The sequence below is a fragment of the Panthera onca genome, chromosome X (assembly GCF_046562875.1).
Source record: "Panthera onca isolate mPanOnc1 chromosome X, mPanOnc1 haplotype 2, whole genome shotgun sequence".
Classification (NCBI taxonomy): Eukaryota; Metazoa; Chordata; class Mammalia; order Carnivora; family Felidae; genus Panthera; species Panthera onca.
In genome coordinates this window covers 95,430,367-95,456,764 of record NC_138357.1, presented here as the reverse complement: position 1 = coordinate 95,456,764, position 26,398 = coordinate 95,430,367, and the positions used below count along the sequence as shown (strand labels likewise).

At 45.4% G+C, this 26,398-nt stretch overlaps 1 long non-coding RNA gene across 4 annotated transcripts in view; it reads left to right on the top strand.

The window, feature by feature from the left end:
• LOC145714257 (uncharacterized) overlaps positions 1-26,398 on the top strand; it is a 221,807-nt gene extending 195,409 nt beyond the window's left edge. For all 4 annotated transcript variants that reach the window (XR_014136816.1, XR_014136818.1, XR_014136819.1 and 1 more), the window contains 2 exons: positions 22,510-22,718; positions 22,826-26,398. This is a non-coding gene — a long non-coding RNA (uncharacterized LOC145714257). The remainder of the gene's footprint in view (positions 1-22,509; positions 22,719-22,825) is intronic.

Genomic DNA, 26,398 nt, shown 5'->3' with positions numbered 1-26,398 from the left:
TGGTTTAATGGTCTATTTCATCTCCATTGAACTTTGCTAATTCAGGTTTTTTGGGAAATTGGTCTATTTATTCTAAGTTGTCAAACGTATGAGAGTAACGTTGTTTGTTGTATTCCTTTATTATCCTTTTGATGGTTGCAGGATCTATACCAATACCCACTCTTGCATTCCCGATATTAGTGATTTGTGTCATTTTATACGTCAGTCTTGCTGGAGCTTTATTGATTTTTTTTTCAGAGAACTGGCTTTTTGTTTCATTGATTTTTTTTTTTCTGTTGTCCTGTTTCCAATTTTGTTTACGTCTGCCCTTATTTTTATTATTTCCTTCCATCTTCCTGCTTTGGCTCTACTTTGTTCTTTTTCTAGCCTTTCAGAGTAGGAACTTGGATTATTGATTTGAGATCTTTCTTCTTTTTTAATGGAAGCACTTAGTGCTATACATTTCCCTCTCAGTAATGCTTTAGCTGAATCCTACAAACTGTGCTATGTTGTATTTTAATGTGATTTGTTTCTACGTTTTTAAATCATTTGGAGACTTCCCATGGGGCCCATGGGGATTGCTCAATAGTGTGTTGTTTAATTTCTAATTGTTTTATTTTCATTGTTCTGTTATTGATGTCTACTGTGATTCCCTTATGTTTGGAGAACATATTCTAGGTTGAGGTTTATTGCATGGCCCTTTAGCCATTCTTTAAATGTAGGTTTACCAGCAGCTCGTTTTCTTAGTTTTCCCTTGTCTAAGAAATGTCTTTATTTCCTCTTCATTCCTAAGGGATAGTTTCACCAGCTACAGAATTCATGGTTGATAGCTCTTATCTTTCAGCACTTGAAAGGACATGAGCCCCTTCCTTTTGGCGGACCTTGTTTCTGATGAGAAATCCACTATCCCTTGAATTGTCATTCCCTCTAGTTAATGCTTAATTTTCCCTTGGTGGCTTAAGAAAATTGTTTTGGGGGTGCCTGAGTGGCTCAGCTGGTTGAGCATCTGACTCTTGATTTTGGCTCAGGTCATGATCCCAGGGTCGTGGACTGAGCTCTGAATCGAGCTCTGTGCTGAGCATGGAGCCTACTTGGATTCTCTCTCTCTCTGTCTGTCTCTCTTTCTCTCTCTCTCCCTCTCTCTCCCTCTCCCTCTCCCCCTCTCCCTCTCCCTTACCCTCTCCCTCTCCCTCTCCCTCTCCCTCTCCCTCTCCTTCTCCTTCTCCTTTCCTCCCTCTGCCTCTTCTGGATTCTGTAGGTTTAGGTCTTCTGCCAATTTGAGGATTTTTCAGCCATTCTTTCTCCAAAACGTTTTTAGTTCTACATTCTTTTTTCTTTCTGAGATGCTGATGAGACAAATGTAAGATTTTTTTATTATTCATATTGTCCCTGGAGTGTTCTTTTTTTTCAGTCTGTTACTCTGTTGGTCAGATTGAGTAAATGTTATTGATCTTTTATCAAGGTCACCAATTCTCTCTTCTGTCGTCTCCACTCTACCATGAGCCCGTCTAGCAAGCGTTTTGTTCAGCTGTTGTCTTTTTCACTTCTGTAATTTCTATTTAGTACTTTTTTTTTTTAATTTTTAATGTTTATTTATTTTTGAGAGACACAGAGACAGAATGCAAGTGGGTTGGGGCAGAGAGAGAGGGAGGCACAGAATCCGAAGCAGGCTCCAGGCTCTGAGCTGGCAGCACAGAGCCCGACACGGGGCTCGAACTCACAAACTGTGAGATCATGACCTCAGCCAAAGTCGGACGCTCAACCGACTGAGCCACCCAGGCGCCCCTTTGCCTAATTTTTAAATCTATTCTGCCAGATGCTCATCCAAAGTTAGCATTGATTGAAATAATTTCTGGTCAATGCATCTTGATCAAACACATATTTTGTTCATCAAACAAAATATAATAGACCCCAATAGGAGACACAGTGTGAGGTCAGTGAGAGATTCCTTATTTATACCTGGTAGAGCCTTACAATTCAGCTATTTTTGATATTTCAAACCCACAGGAATGTATAAATAATAATATAAAATGAACACCTGTAGACCCACCACACTGAAAAGATTCCTTTTCTGAGCAGTAACTTTAATTTTTTTTTAATTGGTTTCTGGTTCTGAGACAAGATAGCATAGACTCAATTTTCCCTCTTTTTCCTCTAAGTACAACTAAATACCCTGGACATAATTCAACAGACAATAATAAAACAACTCTGAATGTTGGGTAGAAGACAGAATAGTTAGGGACCCCAGGACTTGAAGAACAATATTGTGGTAAATCCCTGGGTTTTCTTCCTTCCTTCCTTCCTTCCTCCCTCCCTCCCTCCCTCCCTCCCTCCCTCCCTCCCTCTCTTTCTTTCTTTCTTTCTTTCTTTCTTTCTTTCTTTCTTTCCAGGAGAAGGGAGGCCCACCAAATACTTAGCTGGGAGACCCACACCCAGAGGCGGTGGCAGGCCCATCTACTCAAAGCAGTGACATCAGCAGAGCTTGGGAGGCTGACCACATCCAACAACAGAAGAGGGCCCATTCTGTCCACCAGAGGGACAAGAGTGGGTCCCTAGCGGACCAATACCGCACCCCATACCAGCCAGCAACAGGGAAACATTTACACAGGTGTCAATGGGGCTAGCATGCTCCATCCATGTTTTCCAGCCATCCACTCAGAGGCAAGGTGATCCAAGGTTAATGACACCTCACCCTCCACCTAATGGTAAAGAGTCACCCAGATGTATGGCTCCTGATCCTCTACTCAGGATCTAAAAGGCTGGCTCTTCACTCCCCCAGAGGCACCTACAAGAATAGAACAGGAAACCAAATGACACAGGTGGCCAGTGAACAGGCCAATGGTAACACTCTCCTTCTCATAGGTCTGGAATCCCTGACATCCCACCTAAGAATACTGAGAGGCCCAGGGAAATGTTGTTCATCATCATGAATGGCCCTAGCAGGGATCTAACAGCAGCTCAAACAGAGCCAGATGAATGAAACATACCAGAATATCATTCATTGCAAGGGCTCAGAAAACTAGACTGTCATTGGACCTAAAAGCCAAAAAAGTAGGACAGAACTAGCAAGCTAAACCCAAACAGGGCAGATGTCTGCTAATATAAAAGATTTAAATACAGTCTCCTAGATAAAACCCCATGTGTCCAAAATAAAGGAAAAAAAAATTACTCATCATACTCATACCCGGGAAAATCACAAGGTGGATTAGAAAGATAATCAACTGATACCAACAAGATGAATCAGATTTTGGAATATCAGACAAAGATTTTAAAGCAGCCACCATAAAATGGTGCCAAGAAATCATTATGAATTCTCTTGAAACAAATAAAAATATAAAACCACAGCAAAGAATCAGTAATTATTTAAAAAGTACTAAAGTACTAAATACAAACCTACAGTTTGTAGGTTCAAGCCCCGCGTCAGGCTCCGTGCTGACAGCTCAGAGCTTGGAGCCTGCTTCAGATTCTGTGTCTCCCTCTCTCTCTTTTTCCCCCTGCCCTGCTTGTTCTCTGTCTGTCTGTCTGTCTCAAAAAATAAATAAACATTAAAAATTATTTTAAATTAGGCAAAGAAACGTAGTCCTCAGGCCTAGGAGCAGGGCTGCACAATCACGAGTTCTATGTAGAAGTAACCACACCTTTTAAGGATCACTTTAAAAAGCAATGCAGTGAGTGGTTACCTTCAGAGATAGTAAACCAAACTTATAGAGTGAATTAAAAAAACAAACAAACAATTGTCCTAATATGAGGATGCAAACTTGATGCTTCCAGTGACACCATTATACATCAACTATCTCAACTTTGAGGGAAATGAGGATAATGTGACCTTAAGAACTACATTCAGGGGCACCTACGTGGCTCAGTCAGTTAAGCGTCCAACTCTTGATTTCTGCTCAGAGCATGATCCCGGGGTTCCTGAGTTCAAGCCCCACATTGGGCTCTGTGCTGACAGTACAGATCCTGCTTGAGATTCTCTCCCTCTCTCCCCCTGCCCCTCCCCCACGAGTGCGCTCTCTCTCTCTCCCTCCCTCTCTCTCTCTCTCTCAAAATTAATAAACTTTAAAAATAAAACTACATTCAATGCCTCAAATGTATCCCTAAGTAATTTCTTTTTTGTAAATGTTTATTTATTTATTTTTGAGAAAGAGAGTGTGAGAGTGAGTGGGAGAGGGGCAGAGAGGGAGAGAGAGAGAGAGAGAGAGAGAGAGAGAGAATCCCAAGCAGGCTCCCCACAGCCAGAACACAGCCCGACTCAGGGCTTGAACTCACAAACTGTGAGATTGTGACCTGAGCCGAAATCCAGAGTTGGATGTTCAATGGAGGAACCCAGGTGCCCCCCTCAGTGATTTATAAGAAAGTCACTGACATCAAAGATGCATGATCAGTATAAATACAATTGTTTCACAGGGAGAAAGGGCAGCGTTTTCAATTAATACTTCATTTTATGTAAAACATGTTTGTCCATATGAATATGTAATGTTATTAGAAAATTAAATAGCGTAAGCAAACCTTTCACTCTTCCATCTGTATCTTTGAAAGTTTGTGTATTCAAGGTGATCAAAACATTGTTTTTAATTTATTTTGAGAGGAAGAGAGAGAGCATGCGAGTAAGTGGGGGAGGGGCAGAGAGAGAGAGAGGGAGAGAGAGAATCCCAAGCAGGCTCTGCACTGTCAGCACAGAGCCCAATGCAGAGCTCGAACTCACAAACCGTGAGATCATGACCTGAGCTGAAGTCAAGAGTCAGATGCTTAACTGACTGAACCACCCAGGCACCTCAATCTTTACAAAAAAAATTTTTTTTAATCTTTATTTTTGAGAGAGAGAGAGAGAGAGAGAGAGAGAGAGAGAGAGAGAATGAGTGGGGGAGGGGCAGAGAGAAGGAGACACAAAATCTGAAGCGAGCTCCAGGCTCTGACCTGTCAGCACAGAGCCCGATGCGGGGCTTGAACTCACAAACCGCAAGATCGTGACCTGAGCTGAAATTGGACGCTTAACCGACTGAGCCACCCAGGTGCCCCAATCAAAAAATCTTTTTAAAAGGTCCTTCCAGGGGCGCCTGGGTGGCGCAGTCGGTTAAGCGTCCGACTTCAGCCAGGTCACGATCTCGCGGTCCGCGAGTTCGAGCCCCGCGTCAGGCTCTGGGCTGATGGCTCGGAGCCTGGAGCCTGTTTCCGATTCTGTGTCTCCCTCTCTCTCTGCCCCTCCCCCGTTCATGCTCTGTCTCTCTCTGTCCCAAAAAATAAAAAAAAAAAATTAAAAAACGTTGAAAAAAAAATTATTAAAAAAAAAAAAATAAAAAAAATAAAAGGTCCTTCCACTTGGAAATTTGGAGGTTACATTGTATTTGGTATAGACTTATATATAATTATTTTGGTATTTCAAATGCTCAGAAAACTACAGTTGTGAGCCCACTACCCAGATTATGAAATATTAACCTCTTGTCATATTCACCACATAATTTTTAAATTTTTTTTTAACGTTTATTTATTTTTGAGACAGAGAGAGACAGAGCATGAACAGGGCAGGGGCAGAGAGAGAGGGAGACACAGAATCTGTAACAGGCTCCAGGCTCCGAGCTGTCAGCACAGAGCCCGGGGCTCGAACTCACGGACCGTGAGATCATGACCTGAGCCGAAGTCGGACGCTTAACTGACCGAGCCACCCAGGTGCCCCCACCACATAATTTTTCAAAAGAAAGTCCACAGTACAAGCCCTCTGTGTGCCGTATTTCTGTCCCATTCCCTCCTTCCTTTCCCCAGAGACAGGTGTTCATTTACATGAATGTCTAATATGATTGCACACGGATATGAATCTGAGAACAACACTTAGAATTGTCTTGTGAATTTTAAAACATTACACAAACAAAATCATGCTGCATATATCATTCTGCAATACTGATATATTTGAAGTTATTTTTATTATCTTACTTTGTGTTTTCTGCTCCCTACACTTTTTTTCTCCTTTCCAACTGTCTAATAGACTGGAAAAAATAATTCTCTGTTTTATTCATTGCCAGTTTGGAAACTATGTGTTGTATTTCTATCTAATTTCGCTAGTTATTCTTACATTTTAAACATGCATATTTAATTATAAATGTTTTTTCAAAGTCCAAAGCTATTTAATGTATCTATTCTTCTCCCCCTACCTTTAACTACCCTCCATAGCCTCCTGAATTTCTGTTATTTTGTCTAAAATCTTAATCCCATCCTTTTTAAAACACAATTCATGGCTCACTCTTTCTTTCTTTCTTTCTTTCTTTCTTTCTTTCTTTCTTTCTTTCTTCTTGAGAGAGACAGAGAGAGAGAATGCAAGCAGGGGAGGGACAGAGAAAGAGGGAGAAAGAATCGTAAGCAGCCTCCATGCCCAGCATGGAGCTAGATGTGGGGCTCAATCTCACGAGCATGAGATCGTGAACTGAGCCGAAATCAAGAGTCAGACACTTAACTGAGCCACCCAGGTGCCCTTATGGCTCTTATTTTTTAAGAGTTAATTAAGGAGTTTAATAGTTAATTAAATTTACTATTCTATATTATTATTATTTTATTTCTTTGTTTACCAGTTTCTGGTAGCCTACTTCTCCTGGTTTCACTTTTCTGCTTATTAAAGGATACACTTTAATTGTTCAGTTAGTAAGTATCTGAGGGTCTTTTATTTTTGAAAATGTCTTTATTTGTCCTCACCTTTAAATGGTATTTTTACTGCAGTTGAAGACCTAGGTTGACAATGATTTTTCCTTAGCAGTTGGAAGATGCCATTGTCTTCTATCATCTGTCACTGTATGTTTAATACTTTTTCTTTTGACAATAGTTTGTCTTTTCATTCTTGTAGCTTTTAACATTTTCTCTTTGCCCTTGATATTCTGAAGTTTCAATGTGGTAAATTTAGATTTGTTTTTATTCCTAGTGTTTAGAATTTGGTGTAAATTTTCATCTGAGTCTTTTCTATCTTTCTCTAAACAGCATAATTCTGGAATATGATGTTCCTTCATTTTGAACTCCAATAAGATGTATATTAGAGCCCCTTGGGGCGCCTGGGTGGCTCAGTCGGTTAAGCGTCCGACTTCAGCTTAGGTCACGATCTCACGGTCCGTGAGTTCGAGCCCCGCGTCGGGCTCTGGGCTGACGGCTCGGAGCCTGGAGCCTGCTTCCGATTCTGTGTCTCCCTCTCTCTCTGCCCCTCCCCCGTTCATGCTCTGTCTCTCTCTGTCTCAAAAATAAATAAAAACGGTAAAAAAAAAAAAATTAAAAAAAAAAAGATGTATATTAGAGCCCCCACTCAGTCTCTCAACCCTTTTCATTATATCCTTTTATCTTTGGGTTGTGTACTTTATAAATTATGCAAGACTATCTTCCAATTCCCTCATTTTCTCTTTGATTAAGTTCATAGTTCATTCAACAACCATTTCCTGGGTGGTTTATTACGTGTCAGGTACTATAGCGGGCGCTGTAGTGTTGTTATAGATGAAGGAGGTAGAACCTTTGATGAACTAGTCTCGTCAGGAAGAGATGCAAGTCAAGAAACAGTATCATGTGATGTCTTAGTGTTATGGCAAAACCATGGTGTTCCCTGAGTACCGAGGGTGGCTACCCAGAAATCAGAAAGGGCCACCTTAGGGAAAAGCTGTCCCTGCTGAAGCTGGCAGGCCAGGTAGAATTTTGCCAGGTGCATAAAGGGATGGAGGCACGTGGCTGTCGAAGAGAACAAGCGTACACAGAAGAGCCGGAACTTCTGTGGCTGTTAGCAGCTGGAGAAGTGGCAGGGAGAGATCTAGGGGAAGGGTGAGAGATTATGCTGGGGAGGGGAGGTAGGCAGGGGGCAGATCAGGAAGCGCCTTGTGCACTCTGTTCTTGACAGTGACTTTGTCCTGAAAGCGGGAGGGAGTAATTGAGACGCGTTAGGCAGAGGAGTGGCGTGGTTAGATTTGGATTTTAGGAATACCACTCCAGATTGCAGGAACTTGGGGCTGGATGCAGGAAATGAGGAGCATACGGATTCGGGCGGTAACTAGAGACACCAGACAGGATGGCATGTGGGGGAGAGATGCTCGGAGAGCAGACGTGATCGAGAGAGAGGTGATGGAGAGGCCGAGGGCTCTGAGGAAAGGCAGGAGGCGACGACAATGGACAAGTGTGGGGATTTTGTGATTTGGGTGGATGGGAAGTGGCCTCCGGAAATATGAAGGAGGAGGAGATATACCGGGAGGATAGTAGGGGGTGATAATAAATAGAGGTTGAACCGCGTTAAATTCTAGGAGCTTGAGGGTTTTGCAGATGAAGGTGTGAACAGTAAGTAGATGTGAAACTCACGAGAGAGCTGTTACAGGTGTATGGAGAAGGCTGTCACTAACACGGGCTTCTTGCATATATGTGTGTTGTTCGAATCGCCCCATCGATAAAAGCAAATGTAGAATGTTTGTCCATTTCCCATATATCCTCCTTCTCACAGAGAAAGGCCCTAGATTGCCACCATTACTGAGGAAAGAAGGTGATAGGACATGGAATCATTGCTTCCAGGAAGAGAAGACTCGAGACGGTCTTCCCCCCACCCTCTCTCTTGGAATGCAGTGTGATTCCATTATTCCACAGTCCCTGTCTATGGTCGCCTGGGGCCCCTCCTCCTTCACACTACCACGTGTGGCAAAATGCCTGCCATCAACCCAGTTAACTTATAGCACAGGGCCCTGCCTTATTCCCCAAGTGCATCCTACTGCATGTGAAAAGCACAGAGAGTGGTAACCAATGTGTTTGAGGTCCACTAAACAACAAAAAAGAAACATACTTTGATTAAGGAATGAGCTTCAGGTTAGGCAACAAGAGAACCTTCCCTGAAGATCTTGGTTAAGTGGCAGACATGCTTTACCTTCAGTGTCAGGGAATCTCCTCCCTCAAATGCTTCCAAGAATGGGACAAACATTTGTTTTATTGGAAACAATTTTAGGATACCTTAGTAAAAGCATCAGAATTGTGTAGTGGTTCTCTCGCTGCCTTCAGCCTGAAACAAAATCCTGACATAGCTCACGCAGCCTGTCATGATCTTGTCTCCACTTGACTCTCGCCTCCTACTCCCCTCCACCTTCAAGCGCGTTGAAGGTGTGCGCTCTCCCCAAAGCCCCCATGCCCTCTCCCTTTGGGGCCCCTCTCCGTTAGAACCCTTTCCCTCCTGCCCTCTGTTGCCTCTGATTCATCCTTCCGGTCTCACCTGAGATGCTTCTTCCTTCAGGAAACCTCTACTGATCCTCTAAATTGTAGCCTTCCCCCCTCGGTGCTCATATTTATTCATTAAAGCATTTAATATGTGTTTTTAAGGGCCTTCGATAGGTCAGGCACTGTGATACATTAGGACAAAATAAGCCTGCCCCGATAGAATCTGCTGGGGAAAAGAGAGAATCAACAAGTCATCCGATGGGATTAGTGTGAAAGGTGAGTGAACTGCTGTACCAAAATATTCAGCAATAATGTAGCATGAAGACCAAAGACGCGTGTTCTCTTTCAACACTCGGAGGTGAGTGTTCCAGGTCAATGAGAAGCCCGGTTACAAGCAGTTGTGCAGGAACCCGGACCAAGAGTGCCTCCGCCATCTCCACTGCATGGCTTCCAAAGTCCCTCTAGTCCAGTGCTCTCCCGATAGAATATTCTCTGACGATGGAAATGTTCTATCAATATCTGTGTTGTCCAGTATAGTAACCACTAGCTACACATGGCTATCGAATACTTGAATTGTGGCTGGTGTAAGCAAGGAACAGAACTGTACATGTTAATAAAAATTTGAATTTAAATAACTACATGTGGCTAATTAGTGGCTACTCTATTGGACAGTGTGGCCATATTGGGCACTCCAGCCAGGGGGATGGGAGAAAAAGTGGAATTCTGAGACCTGGGGTCTCCTCTTAAAGCAGGTGAGGCCGAAGTTGTACCCACAGCTTCAGCTCACATTCCATGGGACCTACTGTGTTTCACCGCATCTAAGTTGACATCAGTTGTAAGATGGATCGTGGTCTTATATGCTGCCAATTAAACGGTTACAAATGCATTTTTAAATTTTTTTTAATGTTTATTTATTTTTGAGACAGAGAGAGACAGAGCATGAACAGGGGAGGGTCAGAGAGAGGGAGACACAGGATCTGAAACAGGCTCCAGGCTCCGAGCTGTCAGCCCAGAGCCCGACGCGGGGCTCGAACTCACGGACTGTGAGATCATGACCTGAGCCGAAGTCGGACGCTCAACTGACCGAGCCACCCAGGCGCCCCTACAAATGCATTTTTAACATCACATACACTTTTAATTTTATATGTATTGAAAGAGCCTTTTAGATAGATGTACTGAGTACACACAGAGAGGAAAATATAATTAAGGTAAGTTCCTAAAACTTCCTCGCATTGAGAATCTAACTCTCCTGAAACACTCTTCAGCTCAGACTTGCTGGTGTCTGTGCTTTTCCACAGACGATTTTTCTCCATGTCCCCAAAACATCAGTGATGTGGCATTTCTTCAAAGTGGGCTCTACCATTGTGTCCAGGATTTCCTCCCGAGAAGCTGACAGCCATTTGGGCAACTTTTGATTCTGGTGCTTTACCTTTTGATCCAATGAATAGTATTATTTTTCCCTTGGCTGAAACACATGGTGTTACAAGCTGACCAATTTGTGACAAGTGGGTATTCATCGTCGTAACAATGATCTTGTTCCACATGCGAATTGGTGAATTGGTCACATCGGCCTCTCATGTCTTTGAAGTTTCTTTTGTTGGTTCTGAAGGATTTGGCAATTTCTTCTGCATTTGATTGCATTACTCGACAGGAGATAGGCAATCCTTTTGCTTGTGTCTCAGAAGCGAAATGTAACACAGCTTCATCTACTTGTAGATGTCTTCCTTACTGAGGTCTTGTAAACACTTGGTTGTTGCTTTTTGCAAAAAAAAAAAAAAAATGAAATTGCTACCATTCCTCCAATGATGAATATTTGCTTCGCTAATATCAAATTTATGCCCCATCGCTCTGTTTACATGCCTTTCTGTGTACACGATACCTTTTCATCTCAATGCTAAATCATAGTATAATCTTTCTGAAGACATTTTAAACAGCAATTCAATTTAGCATGTGTAGCACCAGCAATGCGCAGATCTCAACTGAAGTGATGACAATATGAATAGCTATGACCAGCGTTGCATGTACAAGGGCAATGACAACCATTTCACAATTGCCATCTAGCCTACAGTAATGGTAACATGCCATTGATGGGGGGAGGGAGGGTCGGACAGGAGTGCTCCAGGAGAAACCAAAGTGAAAGTCAAGCCAGTTACGGGTGAGCTAAGAGGATTGTGGCCTGTGGGGAAATAGAAGAAAAACCCACATGTGGGCAGAGAGGGAGGGAGGGAGAGAAGGAAGGAGGGAAGGAGAGCTCCTTTCTGAAGACTCCTTGGCTTGAAGTTAGTGACATATACATGTCTGTATCCATATCCATCTATGTCTACGTCTACGTATATGCGTACACACCCCCACACACACGCTCATACACATGTATATACATACACACACGTTTCTGTTTTTTTCTTACCTGAGCTAGCTCAAGTGCGTTTCTGTACTTACAAAGACTAGAACATTGGCCTTTTAAGGTCTGTTTCAGTTCAAGGGGTGACCTTCAGAAAAAGGCCGAAGAAGCTGATCTGACCACAAAGGGAACTGCACCGGTTGGGTCAGTTTGAGGGATTCTGACTAAAGAAGAAACATGAATTTCATGCAGCTTTAATATGCGCTGACGCTGAAGCACATCCCCTCTATAGGATTTCACCCATGACTAACAAGCCTTTTAATCATGGCAAGAAGACACGGGGATTTTGCAAACACGCTTTCGCAGAACCCACATTTAGTGTTCCTGACCCTGTTTTCTTGCCAGATTGTGAGACGCACCTGCTCCTTTTCAAGCAGTTGTCAGATCAATATTTAATCAATTGCCTTTTGATATTTGGTAGCGCTGAATAAATGGGATGCCGATATTTCTGCTCAGAGCTGTTCCTCCGGTGTGCCTCATTCCGTTTCTGTGAAAGCCTTCAGGAACCTCTGAACACTAAGTGGCATGTCCTCCGAGTTCTCTGATATCCCCCCCACCTCTGCTGCAGAGGGGCTCTGTGGCTCGAGGAGACGGGGGATGCTGGTGCCGGGGCCACTCTTATTAAAGCGACGTCCAAACTGAGTCATGAAAGCGGGAGAGGGGAGCTGCATTCGGGACACTGGGGGGGCTTTGCCAGGTGAGGGCTATTTAATAGACCGGCCACATTAAAGAAAAGCAATGATGTAGTGAAAGGAGCCTAATGAGCAGAAGTGAGGCTACCGTATCTAAAGAGAAAAAATAATGAGCTGCGAAATATCCCCCAAGGCGAGATTGCCAGTGTTCCGCAAGGAGGTCTCAGCCTATAGGTAAAAAAGGCTCATGTGGTCCCTTTTCCTTGCATGGTAAACAGAAGTTCTGTGGGCAATTAGGGGCTGAGCTGAATGTGAGATTTGAAGACCGGGAATTATGTCGCCAACTCTTTGGAGATTTCCACACCCAAGACCCCAGCTTTAATTCCCAAAGGAAACAGGGAACATACATAACCTGTGAATAGAAATTAGGAACATCACATCATCAAAAACAACCCTCACAATGTCTGTGCAGCAGATGGACATCTGGATGTTAGTTCTAGAAATCTCAGGGACTGGCACGACAGGATCTTTCTAAAGCTGTCCTCAGGGGCCATGCCATGGGGCTGCCTTGAGGGCAAAGCCACCTCCTAATGAGACCCTCGTGGTCTTTCAGTAATGACCCCTCCTAAAATGAGATCCAAGCTGGGCATGCCCTACCCATGCACGGTTTTGTTTTACAGTTTTTGTGGGAATGCCAGGCCAGATTTGGTACACATGGGTGGGGAAAAATTATTAGACACAAAGCATTACTACATCACTAATGTGAAGAAACAGAAGATTCTGATCCTGCCCTTAAGAAATGTACAAATGTATGCCACGTAGACAATGGATCATTTACAGAGCAACTTCTCAAGTTCACAAAGTGGGAAAGAGGTTGAAACCTGTGCTTTCCAGACGAAAAAGGAGACAGGATGATGAAAGATACATAATGAAACTGGAAAAAGAATACAGCTTTATGATACCAAATCCTTATTAGTTATAAATGCTTCTCCAGCATTTTCTAAATAGTTGCTCACGGCAACCCTATGAGACAGGCAGGGTTAATATTATTCTGCCACATTACATGTGGGAAACTGAAGCTTCCCGGGGATTGAGTCAGGAATTTCTAATCTTTAAGCTACTGGGGGTTCAAGGACTAGAAGAGTTCACATGCATGATGCACTCTCCAGGTCATGACCAAGTTTAGAAGAAATTCATGTTTCCAGGGTAAATAGTACTATAAACATTTTTTTGAGGGGGGGGGGTGAGGCAGAAATAGGCATTATATTCACCCAAAATTTAGAAATATGTGAATAATGAAATCAACATTAAAAAAATAACAAATTAAAAAAAATTTAGTGTTTAGTTTTGAGAGAGAGAGAGAGAGAGAGCGTGAGCAGGGGAGAGGCACAGAGAGACGGAGGCACAGAATTTGAAGCAGGTTCCAGGCTCTGAGCTGTCAGCACAGGGCCCGATGCAGAGCTCGAACCCATGACCCGAACTGAAGTTGGACGCTTAGCCCACTGAGCCACCCAGGTGCCCCTAAATAATACCAAATTTTATCAAGAAAAAAATCCAGAGAGATGGTCAATCAGGGCTCATAAGAGTACCACATTATTTTGAATCCCTCAAGCAATCCACGGAACCATTCATGGATCAATGGCAATAGTGTATGCTCCATTAACATTGTTCTTTAACAAATTACCCCCAAACTTACTAGCTTGCTACACCAGCGGTTATCATTACTGTTTCTAGGGTGACTCTGGCTTGGGATCTCTCATGTGATTGCAATCAGATAGTGGTTGGGACTAGTGCCAGCTGAGGTCTCGCTCTTCATGCATTCTCAGGACTTCCCCATGTGGTCTCACCCTGGGGGCTAGTTTGGGCTTCCTTACAGCATGGCAGCTCAGGGTTCCAGCTTAGTGTTCCAGAAGGCAGAAGACCTAGCCTACTCTATGGTCACAAACAAGTCACAGGTCCTGCCCAGTTTCAAGGGGAGAGGACAGACAGCTTCCCACTCTGCGGGAGGAGTGTCTAGGTCACATTGTTGATGAGCACGTTGAGAGGGAGGTATGGTGACAGCCATCTTTGGCAAATAAAATCTGGCAAAGCATATGTTGAACTAAGGATTATGATGATGCATCCAATTCTGTGCCTTTGAGGTCCGCACAAGGACAAAAGTGTACCCAATCAAATTTTCCTGAAGGGAACTTATTTTTGAAAACACGAGTCTTAAATTTTTCCAGGCTCCCATTCATTCCATAACTAAATTTAATAAAGCAATGAGCATGCAAATTGAAAGAAAGATATAAATAATTCTTACTTTATTGTTTGAGATCACAAAAGGTGCAACTTACAGAGCCTTAACATCTTATTATAAACATGAAGAGCGTTTACAATTGCACTTGTGTTACCACTCTGTCCTCCTTTTCTTTGGAAGTTGACTGTTGTATCACAGACGAAAATGTTACTAAGTCCCTTCTCAATCGTGTGCAATATAGAAGCCCAAGCACCGCTTTTTCCCCTCTTGTCTTTCCTTGCAGTTTTGTTATTAAAAATTTATCATTGGGTGAAATTTAAAGAGAAATGGAAGCAATTGTAGAATCACAACTCATGGGTACTGTAAAATCTGTAATCATTATAACTAATACTGATGGAACAGTAACTGTCTGGTCTGGCTGAGGCACGGTTTAAGAGTTTCAGAAACCTCCCACCTCAAGACCCATGTTGGCCAAGGAGAAAGAATATATAACCCCAAGTGCCCGGGTACATAGCCCCAAGCAGCCCCAGGTCGATGGGTGATCTTGAGAATTCCTGCACGTTTCACTTTCTCTTTTGGAAGGCATTGGTGTTTTTTTTTAATTTTTTTTTTTAACGTTTATTCATTTTTCAGACAGAGAGAGACAGAGCATGAACAGGGGAGGAGCAGAGAGAGAGGGAGACACAGAATCTGAAACAGGCTCCAGGCTCTGAGCTGTCAGCACAGAGCCCGACGCGGGGCTCGAACTCACGGACCGTGAGATCATGACCTGAGCCGAAGTCGGATGCTTAACCGACCAAGCCACCCAGGCGCCCCGGTGTTTTTATTTTAATATATAAAAGATGTTTTAGATACCATCAGTTAATTCAGATGGCCATGTCTGTCACGGGGCTTCAAGCTCCTCTGTGTATCCCCTACTGGTTTGACAGGCAGTGGAAGGTCATGTTCGGTCCCCATGATGCTGGCTATAATTTCCCTGACGCTTTCTCTCTTCTTTGAGAAGACGCATAATAACCCAGGTAAATTAGAATGATGGAATTATTGGCATTACTTTGGACTCCCTCTTAATACTTTAAGTTGCTTTCAAACCTCACTACTGGGCTATTATTGTTAGCTAATTACTTGAGGTACACCTCACAGTGATAATAACACCCTTGAATGTTTCCAGACACTTCTGCTAAGAATTTCTGGGATTAGTGACTAGCCCAAGGTCATGTGGTTAATTAGTAACAATGCTGGTATTCAGACCCTATCTTTGGACTCCTTATCTTGTGTGTTCTCTGATACGGTTCAGAGTCATAAAAACTACTAACAGAAATTCAGATTCCTAAAGAAGGCTGGGGACCCAAGGTAGATATAAAATAATATTTTGTAAAGTAACATATGCTATATTATTTATACATTCAATGACTTATTTTTTCCTGAGAGGATGAGAGATGAAACGTGCGGTATGGGAGAGTCTCTGTTTTTAAGCCAAGCCAGACTTTCCTAGCTCTGTCCCCCACACTTCTAACAGCAATGTCACTCCATGCTGGCCCTCCCACCCTGTGCTCCAGGGGCAACGCAGGTGCCGGGAATGCTGGGACTCCACTGAGCCTTGAGGTGATGAAGCAGAAATGCCACATCATGGGTCTTGCAAAGTAAAGAGTGTTATCATCAGTTGGGGCAAGGGTCCCATGGCAAGGTTGCTTGAGCCACAGAGTGCTCTAGAGTTGAGTGTTACTGTTGTTTCGGTTGGTCATGGCAGGGGGTCGGGGGCACTCACATCTACAGGGTGGCAGGGTCCTACCACTGTTTGCCCTCATGTTTTATCCAGAAAGCACCGTTTGCCTCGGAGATTTAGGTCCTGTTCTGGAATGGTCTTCACTTCTTTCCTTATGGGGATTTCCCTCCCAGGGGCTCTGTTGCCTTCTAGGAGATCATGTTTCTATCAGAGAGCTTCCAGATAAATATCAGATATTATACATGTGTCTGAACCCCAAGACTCTTTTTACCCAGGAATCTTCTTATCCCCTAAGAAGGGGCTATTCAAACAGTGGAAAGATATATAGTGTGTGTGTGTGTGGGGGGGGGGGTGGAATGTCGCCTGACTTCATTCACTATAAGCATCCAAGTCCCAGCTTTGTACCCTCTAGTAGAGCTCGTTGCACTGGCTGTAGGGAGATGGTTGCTGAAGGGTCTGAGAGAGAGAGAGAGAGAGAGAGAGAGAGAGAGAGAGACTGGCGCTAGTACAGAAGAGCTAAAGTAGCTCATTTGCATGCACTTGAATCCGTCACAAAATACTGAACAAAAAGTGTGGAATACATGCCACTTGGGTATCATAGTTATTGTTTTCTTCCTCCCTCCTCCCTCCCTCCCTTCCTTCCTTCCTTCCCAAATCTTTTTAGGCTTGAGATGCTAGAAAAATCCTAGAAGCCAGCAGGCCTGGATTTCAATCCTCATTCTCCTTTACTGATCTGGCTAATCCCTCCCCCTTCCTGAGCCTCGGTCCCTCGTGTCTCCTGGAGGGTTAGACTAGATGGTCTCAGACTCTGCAGCACTAACGTGCCCTGCTTGCATGTACTTGCGGATTATGCAAAGCGATCAGAGTTGCCAGGTGCCAGCACAGTCACCTCCAGCACAGTCTCCTGTGGACTTCACCGGAGGGGAGTCGTCCAATTGCTGCACTGACTCACATGGCAAGTGCACTAAGTTCCGAGTCCCTAATGGGGGACCCCTGCAGAATCCTGGAACTTGGACCCATTGGTTGCATGCCCCTTCATACCTCGGAATAGATAAAGCCAGAAAGAAAGAGGTAGGTTTGTGCTACCTTTAAAAAAGTCCGAAGCAAAGAGAATGCAGGCAAGCCGTAATAAGGAGGCAAGAGCTCATACACCAGAAACAAAAATCCCTGAAAGTTTGAATTAAATAGTGGGTGATTTGAACCTTCCGCAAAGTTAATAACCTGAGTAAAATGCCTTTGCGGTAGAGGTTTTATTGAAACTGTCAACAAGACAAGAGAGTAACGCAGTGAATTGCTTGGGGGAAGACCCGAATGAGGCAAGTGGCCACTCACCTTGCACCTGGATCCCAAGTGCTCAGAGGGTCAGGGGCAGGGGGTGGAGGTGAAGGCCAAAGGGCTCACTTGGTGTTGAGTGATTCAATTCTGGGTTTAGAGGGCTTCAGAAACACTCTCCGAGCACAATCCAGGGATCGGCTCTTTCTTCAGGAAGTCCAGGGTTTTACATCAGCGAAGGGTCTTGCTCAAGAAAAGGTCTTATTTCCTAACTAGCACCCAAATCACGGGGTCTTCCAGGTCCTACATAAAAAACGTATTGTATTTGTGAGAGCCCTCTGCTTATTCTTCTGCTAGATCACTTCCCGTTCATCCACCGATACCCAGCTCGACGTCACACCCCCTGAAGTTCCCCAGTTCCCCAGAGAGGAGGAGGAAATTCCAAGAGATAGTCTTTTCTCCCAGAGTGCTGAAATTTCACCAGAACCCACCCCTCAGGACAGGTCACGTTATATGGTAATTATTTGCTCCTGTTTTTGTATCAGTTAGGCTGTTTTGACTGCATGTATCCAAAAAAACCCCAAAAAACCCAAATTAAAAACCTGGCTTAAACCACAATGAGAATTTATTGGTTCCTGTCACTAAAAAACCCACCTTCCGTTGCAGCTTAGTTCAGTTGTCTGACAAGGTCTCCAGGATCTTTCTGGGTGAGCTCCATTCTCCTGTGCTCTCTGGCTTTATATGTGGTTCCTCCAGAAGTTCAGATTTAAATAATCTCAGAACTCCCGCCAAAACGAGAAAGAGCCTTCTTTTCCCCGAAGCTACAGTAAAAATCTGAGACATGAGTCTTCTTGATCCTGATTGGCCTGGCTCGTATCATGTGCCCATCTCTCACCAATCACAGTGATCTGGAGGATGGAAGTGTCTAATTGGTTTGAAAGCGATCACGTGTCCTACTCATAGAGTCTAGTAATGGAGGCGAATTTCTTGAGCCTTGTAGGCTGAGAGTGGCAGAGGGATAATTGTTACTACAAATGAAGGATCCCCTGATGCTGGACCACAAAAATAACAAGTGTCCATCCCTGTACCGTGAGCTTCTCAAGGGCATAGCACTGCGTCTGGCACACAGTGAGCACTTAGCAAACACTGGGTTCCTGAATGAGGAAGAGAGTGTATACGTCCTGGCCCTACATCCTTCTCTCCCCCGCCCCAGGCTCATCCATTGCCCACCATGGCCATTGCAAGCCATCAGCCTTTTAGGGATTGGGGTTTAAACAGTTGGCATCTTCCTATACTTTTCTTCCTCCTACAGTTCTAGCCAATATAACTTTCATGGGTCGTGATGGCTTTCGTTCAAGAAGCCACAGAAAGAAATTATTTCTCGAAGGATTTTCCACAATGGGATTAGATGATCGCTAATCTAATAAGACACCATACTAATGGTGATATTAATAATATTATGTGATTGCTGCAAAAATCACATTGCTCACTGAATGAAAATTTTTGAAAATTTTCATGCTGAAAAGTTTGGGATGACCAACATACAGTTGCCTGTGTTACTCTGTAGCTACCTTACAGCACATTCATAAAAACAAGCAAACAAATCAATAACAACTTGATGTTCCTATCAAGGTAGTGGAATTATGAGCGTTTTATTTCCTTCTTTAAGCCCATGTGTATTTTCTCTTTCTCCACAATGAACAGTCTTTGATTCATACTTGGGATGCTTTTTTATTGAGAGGGGGAGCTTTATAGAAGATTCCATTCTCATCTACTTAATTATCACTTTGGGGCAGATTCCTCAAGACCGAGGTAGATTGGATTCATGAGCTCTTTGGTGAGACGCAGAAACACCATCCCCAGGCCCGGGCCTACCCCTAACACGTGCAAAACTCAGAGCAAGTACAAACGGAGGCCTGCCTACCATATGTCTGACTATTTACAAAGTATAATTAAGCTTATAAATTGTTAAGTAAAAGCCATCCGTTCTCCTGCCTTGACAAGTATAACTTCGTAGTGATCTGGAAATTCAGCTTTGATTTTAGAATCTTTGGACTCCTCGGAGTTCACTGGCTCGTGGTGGCATGGAAGGGTGGGCCTGTGTCCTCCTCCTCCCACCCTTGGCCCCAGCCCACATTGCAAGAGGCCCCATGAGCCTCCCTCCGTGTCTGAGCTCCATCACCCCGCTTTGGAAATAGCCATTCCTTGGCCACTTTGGGGGCTAAGGATACACATCAGTGGTCATCCACTCTCAGGGGGAAGGCCATGTGCAAGTCTTAAGTACATTTCCTTGCCCCTCAAAACTCCCCACCCCATGAGGAAGGCCGGAGCAGATCCTCTAAAGCACAGGGCCCAGGGCAGGAGAGGGACTGCCAGTGACGGAGGGTGCTGGGTCACAGGTAAGTTGGGGTGGCCTCTGTCATTATGACTGCTGCTCCAGGGGTCCCCATTCACCACACACACCGTGGTCTGTGTCTTGGAAATAATCTCTATAGTAAAAAGAAATCTGTCCTCACGTGGAGCCATTGTTGAATGTCGAAGCTTCTTGTCAGGAAGCGCCATAGATGTGGGTGCTTTCCGGTCCTGGGCCCCAACTCCTTAAAGGACCTGCTAAGGGGCCAGCCCACGGTGACCAAGACAGGCATCAAGTGAGGCTTCAGAGTTGTTTCAACAGATGTTGTCACCACGCTGCCCAGATTCCTCCAACACTTTCCATTATAGTCTTTGCCACCAATGTCATCTTGTGAGGAACCCAAAGTCCCCGCCTGATGGAATTTCTTCACTGGAGCACGGGCAGGCCAGAAGTGCCGAGGGGTTGATGCCTTCAGGAGCAGCCGCCGAGGGGCGAGCTGCAGGGCGAAAACGCCAGCTTCCTCTTCCCTCTAGTGGAACCATTCTGAGGCATTAGCTCTAGAGCGTCTCCCAGAGGTGCCTGGCAAGACTGAATCTCAGTTGTCTACAATGTTAGCCTGATCATCAATGTCCCCTTTGTCAGTGTCCTTCCATCCTCCCTCACACTTCTCCACTCTGTCACTATTTCCTGGCATATTTTCCTTGGACATTTCCCTAGCGAACTCCCTGTACCCAAATCCTTCTCTTGGGGGTCTGCTGCTGGGGCACCCGCCCTAAGGCAGTTGTCTGTTTCCGATTCTGCTGACTTCAGTTGCTTCTGTCATGTCAGGTGCCGTGCTCTGCATTTGACCCTTACCATCTTCAGTTTAACGGATGAGGAAACCAGTGCTCAGTGAGATCAAACAATCTTCCTGAGCAGTCACAACGATAAAGCAGCAGAGAGAGGATTTGAACCAAGTGCTCAGACTCCAGCATGCAAACGGTTCATTACTGAGCTCTAAATGCTCAGAACGTGGCACAGATGCCCGTGCTTAGCTTGGGCGTGGATTCGAACAGAAGAGCAGTGCAGGGTTTTTGGAATCAGTACGGCGTTTTTGAGACCCCGATGTATCGTTTTCTTGTTGTCTGGCCCTCCGTGCTCTTCCTTATATATTGGCCTTAACATGAGTAGCTCCCTGCCAGACTGGTTGGGGCAATTAAATGACGTGGTGCGTTCATGGTGCTTTGCACCAGGCCAGGCACGCGGGATGTGCCCTGCGCGTGTGTCAGTGAGCTTCCCCGTTGTCCCCTCCTCCTCTCGATCATGCCTGTTGCCTGGGCTGCCGGGAAGGTGGGTAATGGCGGAGGAGAACGCAGCCTCAAAAGCCTGTTGTTTCCAGCAAGTATCTGGCTAATTTATTTCAAAAGGTTTTGCTTCTATGAAGTTTAATAGAGTTGATGAGTATTAAAGGAATCATTTAATCTTTATTTGAATGTGAGCAGTAAATGTGTTTTGGAGATTATATTCATTCCCCAGTGACTCCAAGTGCTTTCCCATTCCAAAGCTGATTTTCATCCATCAGAGCAAAGGGTTTGCAGCTCCGTGGAGTCGTCTGAATGAGAAGCAGGCGTTCCAAACAGAGGGTGCCGCTTGGCCTCATCTCGAGCAAGGTGGCAGAGCTTCCTTCCGGGCGCAGGGACACACCCGCGGGCGTGTGGCCATGTGGCTCCACCCCGGCCACCGTCTATTCCTGTCCTGAGCTGTTCCCGAATCGGAACGAGACTTCGCGTCTCTGTAAAGCAGCCTTCAGAAGCCCAGGACTTAGAGACAGGTCTGTCTCCCCTCCGCAGCCTGCCGGCTCTTCCACTTTACTGCACCAAATGGAAGGTCAGCCACATTCGCTAAAGGTGAAGCTGCTAAGATCTGTCTGGGGAGGCATTTCACCAAATGAATTTTAATAGCTTGGAATCAGGTTAAACTCATGAAGAAGGAAGGAAGGGAAGGCTTACTTGGTATCGAATGTGTAATACTACATTTTTACAGCCTGTAAGCACTTGGGATGTGCATGTTGCTTCGAGGGCGGGAGGAATCTGTGCTTCCTGCCAAGAGCAATTCGGTCTTTGGCCCAGCAGCAGCCAAGGGAAGCCTCTCCGGGTGGGCAAAACATTCCCAAGTCGGGGCAGAACGCTGATGGGCTGGTTACACAATTAAGTATATCTTGAGTCCAATAGCGGGGTGTGAAGGGCAAGTTGAGGAGGAGGAAAGGCCGTCAGAGGTTTCCAAGGGGGTTAGGCGGGCCTCACGCCTTCCCGCACTGGGTCTCTCATGCTCACAGAACCCTCTAAAGTGTGCCCCATGCACACAGTGAGCCTTGTCTTCTCAAATGGGAACACGTAGAGAGGAGAAAAACCTGGCCACATTCCAGTCCCAGTTGGGATCAGAACCCAAACCTTTCTGTTACCCAACATGTGCTCTTTCTCAGACATGGCACCACCTGTTGACCAGAAGTGAGACCTAAATTCAAGGTCAGCTCCAGCACTAGGTGGTCTTGACTCAGTCACTTACTCCGTTGGACACCAGGTCCATCAGTGCAATGGGAACGATAACGCTGCTTTATACACATGGTAAGATTGTCATGAGGAGCAAATACACGTGAACGTGCTTTAAAGGCAACTAAGTGCTATTCAGATATAATTATTTGTCATTTATGGATAATGGTGATCATGAAGACAACCACGATGGTGACCACTGTGTCACCAGAGACACCTAATCTATGAACACTTCCAGGAGGGATGCCAACAGCACAAAGGTCTCTGTGGAGAAAGCCATGGGGCGAAGTATTTGGCAACTGCTGCTGCTAGTCGAGTAGAAGGACGAAGCCAGACGCCAGACAATCAAAGGCAGTGTGGAGCAGGAGGAAACGCAGACATGTTCGAGCATTCTAGCGGTGAATTCGGACCAAGAAGCAAGAAAGAAGGCTGTCGTGGAGGGGTCAGGTGGGTCAGAGGCCAGCAAAGCAGCGAAGGAGGGGGGCAGGGGAGAAGCGGGACGGGCCCCGGGCCCTGAGCAGCAATGAGATCACAGTGTCTTTGTGAACTGTCAGTTGCAGGTCGTATTTCTGAATGACGAGCCAGTAGCTTTCTGCTGAAACCACGGGGGCCTGCTCTGGGACGAGCCCCCGGCTGCCGGAGTACGTGCAGGTGGGGTCTTACAATATTTATGGACTTCAGACGCATGCCCTCTGGAGCTCCAGGAGGCGAAAGCACATTCCAGATGCATAAAGGCTGAGTATCCCTGCGTGAAACGCCACGGGAGGCCCCGGTCTCGGCGGAGGCCGGGTGGGTGCCGGTGGAGAGGAGGAGTCCAGAGCCTGAGGCCAACCGGCTTCGGGGCAGGCACCCTCTGGGGCGACTCCTGTGGCTCTTGGCAGAAAAACCGCAGAGAGACCCTTCCCTGAGGGGGTTAGTTAATTTTCTCATCACATTATTTAACGCGACCACTCTCGCGTACTCCTGTGGGAGCACGAGTGTAGCTGTCTGCTGGCTCTTTCCCTCCCCTGTTAAAGGCTGAACTCCTTCGGGTGACAGAAATAGGTTACCCTTGTTTCGGAAGGTGCTAGAAGTAAATCCAGCACTTCATCGGTGTTCGTTATACAAAAGGCGGCTTGTTCTCCGTGGCTGGGGTGACTGCAGTGCCTTTGGCCCCAGACCTTGGTCCCGGGCCTTTTGGCAAAGAGGGTTTACAAAGGAGTGACTGTAATGAAGGATAAAAGGCCACAGTCTGCTGAAGGTGAAGGGGTAGAGAACAGCAACTTTTGTGTCCTCGGGGCCAGGAAGAACCACCTGGGGCTTCTCGGGTGTGAGTTTAACCTGCCAGTGACTGTGATAAGGCATCCTTTTTCCGGACACATTATCTGTCGCCACACCACACGGACCCTCACCAGCTGACAGGATAGCAGGGGCCATGCAGAGGCCGGGAGGGGGACGCCGGGAGAGCAGAAATCAGGCATTTTGCCAGTTAAGACAACGTCGGCTCCTGGTGGGTAAACCAGAGGTGAAAGCGGGGCACTGGGGCGGCTGGTTCGCCGTGAATGAGGTTCCTGCCCACCTCAGAAGTGGGCAGAACACCCCAGGCGGCACTTCTCATGGAGGAGGGAGGCAAGAGGCAGTCCTAGCAGATGTGAGGACAGCCTTTTTCCTGTGAATTCAAGCTATTTGGCGCTCTCAATGGCAGGCCCCAAAGAAACAAATGATACTTTGAAGCCTCGACACTGAAAATATTTCTTCTGCAACCACGGAACGGAACAACAGGTGATCTTAGGAGGCCCTTAAGAGTCATTGAGCTCAATGTCTGTGTCTGAACAACTTGGAGAGTGAGGGGCAGAGACCCCAGCTCTCAGCTTCTGGAATCCAGGCCATCTTTCCACTGCACCCTTGCGTCTGCTGTACGCTGTAGGGCGCTTTTGAGGATACACGTAGAAAAGCAAACCGCAACCGTGGTTTCATTGTGCAATAATAACCGTATTAGCTGAGTTCTTCCAATGGCTGTGACTTTGAGAAACTCCTGACAATGTTCTGCTCCTCAAGGTCGGGAATCTGTGCATATTTTTTCCTCCCGAGATCTGTTGCTCAGGTCCCATGTATACAATGTGGATCATCCTTCTAGTGAATTCCTCTTTCTGCCCCAGTTCATTCCTGTGGCTTCTACTTGAAGAACCCTAACTGATACCCTCGCGTATGTCGCATTCATTCATTCATTCATTCACTCACCGTTTATTTAGCACCACCGCCTGCCAGGCACAGATATCAGTACCAATGAAACATGACTCCTGTCTTCAAGGACTTCAAGTTTAATGGGGAAGAGATACAAGTAAGAAGAAAGGCAGCAGCGCGGTTTGTAAGTACATGCCAGGGAACAGGAAGTGAAAGCAGCTGAGACTCCATTGGAGTCAGGGAAGGCTTCCAGAAGAGAGGTTGCTTACGTTAGGCTCTGATGGGCAGGTAGAGGTGGCCCAAGCAGAGAGAAGGGCAGAGACGCACTCCCTTTGGAGTGGAAAGCATTGTACGAAGGTCCAAGGGTGTGCAGAAACAGGGCACATCTGAGGCTTAGCTCGCAGGTTAGCGGGACATAGGACAGGCATGGGGATATGGCAGAAGGGGCAGCTGGAGAGGTTGGCAGGCAGCCACCGGGCCAGGATGTCTACTGGTGATTAGCCAACGACACTGAACATTCCCCCGGAGGAGCCGCTGAAAAGTTTTCAACAGGGAATGCTCTGGTCATGCTTGTATGTTAGAAAAACTGCTCCAGCCTCAGCTGCACACTGATTCGGGAGAGCCTCGGTGGAGACCAGTCATCCGAGGGACAAGGACAGGGGTCTGAACCAAGTCACTTGTCATGGGACTCCACGTGCTAAGGCTCAGACTGAGGAGAGAGGCCTCTATTTGGAAAGTAGACTCTTTAGAGCATAGTCATCTAGATGGACGGATGAGAACAAAGAAAAAACCAGAAGATGGAGTCCCACTGTGCCCTTCCTTCTCTGTCGCCTCCTGCATCTAATCGGATCGTGTCATGTTTCTGGCTCAACTCTTTCCATGATTTTCCTTAGCTTTCAGGAAAAAGTTCATACCCTTGGGTTAATCAAATAAAGCCTTTTCTAATCTGGTCCCTGATAACCTTTGTGTTAGGAGCAGGGACAAAGTTTGTTTGCTCATTTCCCCATATTGTACTTTGAAAAATTTTAAACTGCAGAAAAGCTGAAAGAATAGTATGTGAATAACTCTCTACGCTTCATCTAGATGGACCAGTTGTTAACATTTGCTGCATCTGCCTTCTCTCTCCCTCTCCCTCCCTCTCTGGTTTGCAATGTGTCCACATTCACACGCAGAAACGTGTCTTAACTGAACCATTTGTAAGATGCAGACATTGTGATACCTTACAGCTAGATACATCAGCACGTATCTCATAAGAGCAATGACATTCTCCTACAAAACTGCAATTCTCAAGAAATGCAACCTCAAACCAATCATATACTCTAATACACAGCCCATATTTAAATTTCCCCAGATGTCCCCATGTGCTTAATAGCTTTAAAAAAAATCTAGAACTCAAAGATTGTGAATTGCACGCAGTAGTCACATCTCTTTAGTCTCCTGTCGTTTACAACAGTTCTCTCTGCCTTTTTGTGTCTTTCATGCATGACCTTTTCTAAGAGCCTAGGCCAGTTGCCTTGTACAACGAGCCACAGTCTGAGTACGGCTGATTGTTTCCTCAGGGTAGGATTCAGGTTGTGCATTGTGGGCGAGCATTCTACATGGGTAGTGTTATATCTTTCTTGTTGTGTCTCATCAGGAGGCACCTAATAGCTGTTTGTCTCATTATTAATGATGCTATGTTTTTTTTTAGTGATGCTAAGTTTGATCTCTCCCCGAAAAAAGCACCTTTCCCCCTTTGTAATTAATCAGTAATTTGGAGGGGTGATGCTATGTGACTGTGTAAATATCTGGTTGTGAACAATGTCTTACCAGTTGTCACCCGTTAATGATCCTTGCCTGAATCAGTTACCCTGTTGTCAGTTACAACATATTGATTTCCTAAATTTTTCATACCTCATACATTTATTAGCTAGCCTTCATCTATGAAGAAGAGCTTTCCCTCTCTACTTCTCCACCCCCTCACC